The sequence below is a fragment of the Arvicola amphibius genome, chromosome 2, assembly GCF_903992535.2.
Source record: "Arvicola amphibius chromosome 2, mArvAmp1.2, whole genome shotgun sequence".
In the NCBI taxonomy this organism is placed as follows: domain Eukaryota; kingdom Metazoa; phylum Chordata; class Mammalia; order Rodentia; family Cricetidae; genus Arvicola; species Arvicola amphibius.
Window position 1 is genome coordinate 15716554 of NC_052048.2, and position 9387 is coordinate 15725940.

Consider the following 9387-nt stretch of genomic DNA (forward strand, 5'->3'; position numbering starts at 1 on the left):
ACTCTTTGGAAGAAGGTCCATCCACCACTGTAGCTCTTTCCTTTCAATTTTCATCTTCTGTTACACAGACCTTCTGAGGAACTCATTCTTCTTACTTGACCAGAACTTAAGTTCCACAGAAAAAACACCGGTGTCCAGGATCATGCAACAAGGTCAAAAAGTCAAGGCCAGAATACAACCTGCTTGAAGCCCCAGACATGTGACTTTATTTTTTCTTTTATTCTCTTTCATCTCTCCCTTCCTTTCTCCACCTCCTCCTCTTCCTCCTCCTCCTCCTCCTCCTCTTCCTCCTCCCCCCCCCCCCCAGACAGGGTCTCACTAGGTAGCCCTGACTAGCCTGGAACTCACTCTACAGACCCCAACTGACCTCATACTCACAGAGACCAACCCACTTCTGCCCCCCCCCCCCCAGTGCTGAGATTAAAGGCCACCACAGCCAACACCAGTAAGCTTCCGGAAAGTCACATGTGGTCAAGCCCAGCTTCCATCTGCACAGCTACACTCAGAAATCTACTAAGCAAATTCTTCTCCACAAACCAAGAGGGGAGTCATTGAAGCAGCTGTGTTTCCCCTGGATGGACTTGGGTTTCCTCCAAGAGAACAGAATAGGAAAATCAGAGCAGAGGGCAGTTGAGGGGGTGCAGGGACCCGAAGCCCAGGTGGAAGCAAGTGGAAGGGTGGTAGACTTAGACACAACATCTAAAGGTACCCACATTTCATGTCACAGGAAAGAAAAACCGCACACATACGATGTCTGGGAATTGGCTGTGCCTCTTGTTACTAACACCTATGAGCAGTATGAGAAGATAGGTTCCCGGCTTCGCACATGCATACAACATTCCTTTATATCCTCACCCACTGCCCTCCTTATCCTCCCCTCACCCGGCCCCTGGCCCTTCTCTGGCGCTAACTTCTGCTTTAAGGAAATTGATTTACGTCATCCCCTTGCTTTTATAAAACCACAAGCCAGGATAACAGTGCACGCCCGCATTCCCAGCATTAGGGAGGCCGAGGCAGAAAGATCTGAGTTCAAGGCCAGCCTACAAAGAGAGAGACTCTGTTTCAAAAATAAACTGTGCTTGGTGGCACCTGCCTCTAAAACCAGTGCTCAGGAGGTAGAGGCAGGGGGATCTCTGAGTTCAAAGCTAGGCTTGACTACAGAGCAAGTTTCAGGACAGCTGGGGCTCCACAGGGTAATCCTGCCTTGGGAGCGGGGGTAGGGGAGAACCTTTCAATTTTAGTCAAACAAGGATCCTTTTTGTCTATTCTTGGATAATTCAGACAGCAGCTATTTTAGGACTTCCTCTGATGCCAGCATCCTCAGGCATCCAGGGGTCAGTGACGACAACATCTGTGTGGCTCTATCCCTGGTCTATGACCTGCAGGCAAGCTTTAGGTCCCCAACAATCCTGGGACAGCATTCATGTCGAACTCGTGGGGTGACCACAGATGTGTTCCGAAGAGCAAAGCCATATCACTATGAGTGTTGACTGCTTTGAGCATCCTCATAGGCCTGGAGCAGCTTGGGTATTTATATTCTGGTCACGGAAACAAGAAGGACCCATTCTAGTAACTGAGCCCTGTCATATCCTGTATTTTCAGAACAATAAGGAAGGTTAGAAAGGAAATCTAAATAAATTCTAGAACTTATGCAGGGCAAAAGCAAGCCTGAAACAACACACTGGGTGCAAAAGAGTCTGAGTGATTGCTGGCTTATTCTGAAAGTTTTCACAGTTGTGGACACTGCATTCAGGTGATCCCCTGTCACATATAACACACACACACACACACACACACATATTCAGGTGATCCCCTGTCACATATAACACACACACACACACACACACACACATATTCAGGTGATCCCCTGTCACATATAACACACACACACACACACACACACATATTCAGGTGATCCCCTGTCACATATAACACACACACACACACACACACATATTCAGGTGATCCCCTGTCACATATAACACACACACACACACACTCACACACACATATTCAGGTGATCCCCCTGTCACATATAACACACACACACACACACACACACACATATTCAGGTGATCCCCTGTCACATATAATACACACACTCACACACACACACACATTCAGGTGATCCTCCTGTCACATATAATACACACACTCACACACACACACACACACATATTCAGGTGATCCCCCTGTCACATATAATACACACACTCACACACACATATTCAGGTGATCCCCTGTCACATATAATACACACACTCACACACACACACACACATTCAGGTGATCCCCTGTCACATATAATACACACACTCACACACATACACACACACATATTCAGGTGATCCCCCTGTCACATATAATATATACACACACACACACATATTCAGGTGATCCCCTGTCACATATAATACACACACACACACACACACACACACACACACACACATATTCAGGTGATCCCGTCACATATAATACACACACACACACACACACACACACACATATTCAGGTGATCCCCCTGTCACATATAATACACACACTCACACACACACACATTCAGGTGATCCCCTGTCACATATAATACACACACACACACACACACACACACACACACACATATTCAGGTGATCCCCTGTCACATATAACACACACACACACACACACATATTCAGGTGATCCCCTGTCACATATAATACACACACTCACACACACACTCACACACACACACACACATATTCAGGTGATCCCCCTGTCACATATAATACACACACTCACACACACACACACACACACATATTCAGGTGATCCCCCTGTCACATATAATACACACACTCACACACACACACATATTCAGGTAATCCCCCTGTCACATATAATACACACACTCACACACACATATTCAGGTGATCCTCCTGTCATATATAATACACACACTCACACACACACTCACACACACACACACATTCAGGTGATCCCCCTGTCACATATAATACACACACTCACACACACATATTCAGGTGATCCCCTGTCACATATAATACACACACTCACACACACACACATATTCAGGTGATCCCCCTGTCACATATAATACACACACTCACACACATACACACACACATATTCAGGTGATCCCCCTGTCACATATAATACACACACTCACACACACACACACACACATATTCAGGTGATCCCCTGTCACATATAATACACACACTCACACACACACACATATTCAGGTGATCCCCCTGTCACATATAATACACACACTCACACACATACACACACACATATTCAGGTGATCCCCTGTCACATATAATACACACACTCACACACACACACATATTCAGGTGATCCCCCTGTCACATATAATACACACATACACACACACACACACACACATATTCAGGTGATCCCCCTGTCACATATAATACACACACTCACACACACACACATATTCAGGTGATCCCCCTGTCACATATAATACACACACACACACACACACACACACATATTCAGGTGATCCCCCTGTCACATATAATACACACACTCACACACACACACACACACACATATTCAGGTGATCCCCCTGTCACATATAATACATACACTCACACACACACACACACACATATTCAGGTGATCCCCCTGTCACATATAATACACACACTCACACACACACACACACACACATATTCAGGTGATCCCCCTGTCACATATAATACACACACTCACACACACATATTCAGGTGATCCTCCTGTCATATATAATACACACACTCACACATACACTCACACACACACACACACATTCAGGTGATCCCCCTGTCACATATAATACACACACACACACACATATTCAGGTGATCCCCTGTCACATATAATACACACACTCACACACACACACATATTCAGGTGATCCCCCTGTCACATATAATACACACACTCACACACATACACACACACATATTCAGGTGATCCCCCTGTCACATATAATACACACACTCACACACACACACACACATATTCAGGTGATCCCCCTGTCACATATAATACACACACTCACACACATACACACACACATATTCAGGTGATCCCCCTGTCACATATAATACACACACTCACACACACACACACACATATTCAGGTGATCCTCCTGTCATATATAATACACACACTCACACACACACTCACACACACACACACACATTCAGGTGATCCCCCTGTCACATATAATACACACACTCTCACACACACACATATTCAGGTGATCCCCCTGTCACATATAATACACACACACACACATACACACACACACACACACATTCAGGTGATCCCCCTGTCACATATAATACACACACACACACACACACACACATCTATGCATAATATCTTTCATCTGGGTATGGAAACACGTGTCTGTAATCTCAGCACTCAGGAGGCTGAGACAGGAGGATTGCCATGAGTTCAAGGTACCCACGGCTATATGGTGAGACTTGAAGAGCCAAAATACATCAAAATTCTTCAAAATAAAATTTTTCACAATTGTATTAGTATAGAGACAAGCATAACATTCTATATTACAGTGTTTTCTTTGACCAGCTTAAAAAGAGCATTTTTCCTGAAGACATTTAAGGTTTTTTTTTGTAGGTCTAGAAAGTAGCCCCATCACCCAAAGAAGGAATGTTCCAAGACTTCCCAGTGGATGCTAAAAACCATGGGTGATACCAACCCCTAGAGATGCTGTTTTTCCCCTTTTTAAAGTTTCATTTACAAATTAGGCGTAAGCCAGGTGGTAGTAGCACACATCTTTAAACCCAGCACTCAGGAGGCAGAGGCAGGAGGATCTCCATGAGCTTGAGGTCAGCCTGGTCTAAAAAGCAAGTTCCAGGATAGCCAGGAATACATAAAGAAGCCCTGTGATGGAGGAGAGTTATCTGTCTATGTTTCTTTCATTGGTTAATTAATAAAGAAAACTGCCTTGGCCCTTTAAGAGACAGAAAATTAGGTAGGTGGAGTAGACAGAACAGAATTGTGGGAACAAGGAAGTAGAGTTGGGGAGACGCTTCAGGCAGTCGCCATAGTGAGTCTCCATGCTTCTCCTCTCCGAGATGGACGCAGGTTAAGATCTCTCCTGGTAAGCCACACCTCGTGGTGCTACCCAGATTACTAAATATGGGTTAAAGGAAGATGTGAGAATTAGCCAATAAGAGGCTGAACCTAATGGGCCAGGCAGTGTTTAAAAGAATACAGTTTCTGTGTAATTATTTCGGGTGTAAAGCTAGCCGGCGGCCCAGTGGCAGGATACAGCCTGCCGCTCCCTTCTACAGATTGGCGCTCCAACGTGGGGCTAAATCCACTTAAAAACCTGAGAGGGCTTTAAATAAAGGAGAGAGAGAGTTTAACACAGCTTTTTGCTGTTTGCCTGGATGTGCCGTAGAGAGATTTCCTGTTTCGGCAATAGCGGCAGAGAAAACGCTGAGTCATTTTAAAACGCGGCGTCATTTTAAAACGCGGCTTCCTGGTGCTGTGCCGCCAGTGCAGACTCTGGCTATAAAGCATTTCAGTGGCTTTTATGGGCCTGGATATTTGTGTTCCCACTTGGGATCGGAAGGAGAATGCTCTGAGACCATGCCAATGGCTCCCTGCTCCCTGCTCCCTGCCTGCACCTGAGCAGATGGCGGAATCAGGCTTAGGCGAGCGGGAGAACATGGCAGATTTCTGCCACCATACAGAAAGAGATGTTTTCAGACTGCAGTGCTCTGTGTCTCAGATTTGGCTGTAACTTGTATGAAAAGAGTTTCTGTGCTGCATGCTCAGTCTCAGAGTTAAAGTGCTGAGTGCGGCTCCTACCTGGCAGCCCCAGAGCTAGTAGAAAATGGTACATCCTCCATTTTGAAATTGGAGAGAGGTGGAGCCAACATCCAGAACAGTCCGGCGGCTCTGCAGCTCAGAGGTGCAACGGATTCAGAGTCACAAGCGGCTCCGCCATGTTGGACTGGGCGTGGCAAGCTCAGAGTACCTGTTTTTGACCTAGGAATGTCACAGCTTAGAGTCTTAAGCGCTTAGCAATGTAAAGGCTCAAATCAAACAAGTTTCTCGACAGTAAAAAAATTACAGATTCACAATAGGACAGATTCAGACATAAAAGACTTTTAAATGAGTCACAGTGTTGGATGAATGTATGTAGGCTTGAGAGAGAGAAGAAGAAAATATAAAAAATAAAGTTAACGCCTAAAAAAAGGCTAAAGTCTTTAAAGAGACAGAATAAAGTAAAGTGATAGAATGAAAATAAGCCACGTAAAAATGGAAAATTCACAGAGAGTCTGGATTATGTATTTTGTTGTGTTTTCTTTGATTTTTTTGACTGTAAAGGAGCTAAGTACAGAGAGACATTTCATTATATGGGCTGCCAGGCTAGACCAGAATGGACATTTTAATGGTATGACTTCAGAATTTGGATCTAAGAACATGATGCTTTGGAAAAGAGGGTCTTCTTTTGTTTTCACAGAGGACGAGACTCTGTGGATTGCTTCTATCCCAATATGGTATGATAGACCACGCCCTCCTGAAAGGTTGCTGTGAACATCTTCAAAAAATTACTTCACTCAACTGCCAACTGAGAGGAACCTAGCACACAGGTTACACCATGAAAGACCTAAATAACAGCGCCCCCATTCAGCAGGAAGCAGTGTGGAGAGAAAAAACTGCGCCCATTTTCCCAAATATTGCTTATAAATGTTCTTTTACATTTAAAGGGGGATATGATATAGATATGATATAGAGATGAATAATTTGCGATGGTATGGATTTTAAGGTCAATTTGTTATATGTATATGTATTTCTGATCTTGATTAAGCTATTGTGATTGTAGTTCATTTTAAAGAATGTAATGTATAATTAGGAAATATAGGTTGTTAATGGATAATCATCGATTAATAGTCAAGCTTGTAGTCATGTTAGTCATTTTCTAGATGTGCATAGATATATTTCAGATAGGCATTCTTCATATCTTTCAAAGACTGCAGAATATGGCATTTAATGTTTTAATAACTTAGGGGTTTTCATGACAATGAGACACGTCTGCTTCTGGCAGCACCAATCTACTTCGAGAGGAAGACGGGCATCGAAGAGGCTACTTATGGAGTTTGTTAGCCATTTGGGCAAGAAACTGCTCTTGCCTGGACTGTTACATAAACTGGACACAAGGAACCCACAGAAAGAGGACTGCTGAACTTGCCTAAAGGTGAGATGGTCTTTCGGGGTTCCTGATTCATGAAAGAGTCTGCGAGACGTTCTGCAGGACACAGCAGAAAGTGACTGAACTGTCTTTGGAATTTCCTGCTTCATGAAAAAGTCTGCTGGACACTATGGGCCTGAAGGCTGAAGATGGATGCCCCAACGGTACAGAGGAACTTTGGGTGACTGTCTAGGCAGCGAGTTGTCTCTGTCATTTCTAGAGTTTGAAAGTTACAAATGACTTGTTTACTTAGGTAATATTATATCCTTCTGGAGTCTTTGATGGAGTTGAAGAATAAATAGATAGTTATAGATTTCCTTAGTTATGATAAAAGATAAAATAGATTTAAATATTGTAACTGTAATACTTGCTTGATAACTGTTTTGTTATATGTAATTTTGCTATGTTAAAGTTGAAGCCTTTCTTTTTTGTTTAAACAGAAAAAGGGGAAATGATGGAGGAGAGTTATCTGTCTATGTTTCTTTCATTGGTTAATTAATAAAGAAAACTGCCTTGGCCCTTTAAGAGACAGAAAATTAGGTAGGTGGAGTAGACAGAACAGAATTGTGGGAACAAGGAAGTAGAGTTGGGGAGACGCTTCAGGCAGTCGCCATAGTGAGTCTCTATGCTTCTCCTCTCCGAGATGGACGCAGGTTAAGATCTCTCCTGGTAAGCCACACCTCGTGGTGCTACCCAGATTACTAAATATGGGTTAAAGGAAGATGTGAGAATTAGCCAATAAGAGGCTGAACCTAATGGGCCAGGCAGTGTTTAAAAGAATACAGTTTCCGTGTTATTATTTTGGGCAAAGCTAGCCGGGTGGCGGAACACAGCCCGCCGCAGTTCCTTCTACAGCCCTGTCTCCAAAAACAGAAAACAAAAACAAAAAACAGCAGAAAAAAGCTAGGCCTCCTAAGATATAGGCAGTACCTAATAATACAAGACAACAGTTACAACAATAACTGCTATAACAATATAACAATAACTGTAGTAGAAGTTGTACACCAGGCAGTGGTGGTGTGCAACACTCCAGAGGCAGAGACAGGTGGATCGCTGAGCTCGTGGCCAGCCTGGTCTACAGAGCAAGTTCAAGGACAGCAAGGGCTATACAGAAAAAACATGTCTCAAAAACCTAAAATAAAAAAAATAATTAATATTAGGTTAATATATTATGCTCCCTCTTTTTTTTTTCTCTCTCTCTCTGCATCCTGTGGTCATGTTCGATGACAGTTGAAGGAACAACATCATGGCTTTTTTTTAGCCATTGCTGGCGTGGCTGCTCTTGTACCTTGGGGCCACCACCGTGACTTGTTCTCACAACTGACACGAGCTACAAGTGACTAAGAGGCACGCACCACATTCAGTGTGGAACACCGAAATCGGGGCGATTCAGGTCTCAAGCAGCAACCCTGGGCAGGATAGTGTGAGGCTTCATCACACTGGTCACAGAGGTACGTCTACTCTAGATTGTCTGCTTCTGGTATGCTCCATTTAATACGATGGGGCCACAGCTGATCATAGGTAGCTACAGTCAGAACAGCAGAGCTACTCCGAAGGCTGAAGCAGGAAGGTCACACACAGCAAGAAAGACCCTGTCACAAAAATGAAAGAGAACGGCTGGGGGTGTTGGGAGCACTGCATCTCAACTGCAGAGGGCACTGTATCTCGTCTATAAGGAAACTACATCTCAACTGTGGGGAGCACTTCACCTCACCTATGGGGAGCACTGCACCTCACCTATGGGAGCACTGCACCTCACCTATGGGGAGCACTGCACCTCACCTATGGGGAGCATTGCATCTCGACTGCAGGAACCATGTTTAGTACTTACAGTGCTGAGAAGCAGGTTAGGGTGAGCCCTGCTGAGGGCAGGCATGTTGGGCTGCTGTGGCATCTGAGTGTATCCATGACTCATGGACCAAAAGTAAAACAAGCTCCCAAAATAGGGGCATTCTCTCTCTCTCCCTTCCCCACCTATACCTGTTCATTGTTTACATGAAGAAGTAAATCTTAACTGGATAGGCACCATTACCTGGCCTCTAGTAGCTTTAGTTGGTCTTCAGGCAAGATTTATCTATTAAAATACAAATAATATACCACTACCCCATATGATCAAAAAATATACTAATCTGATACTCACA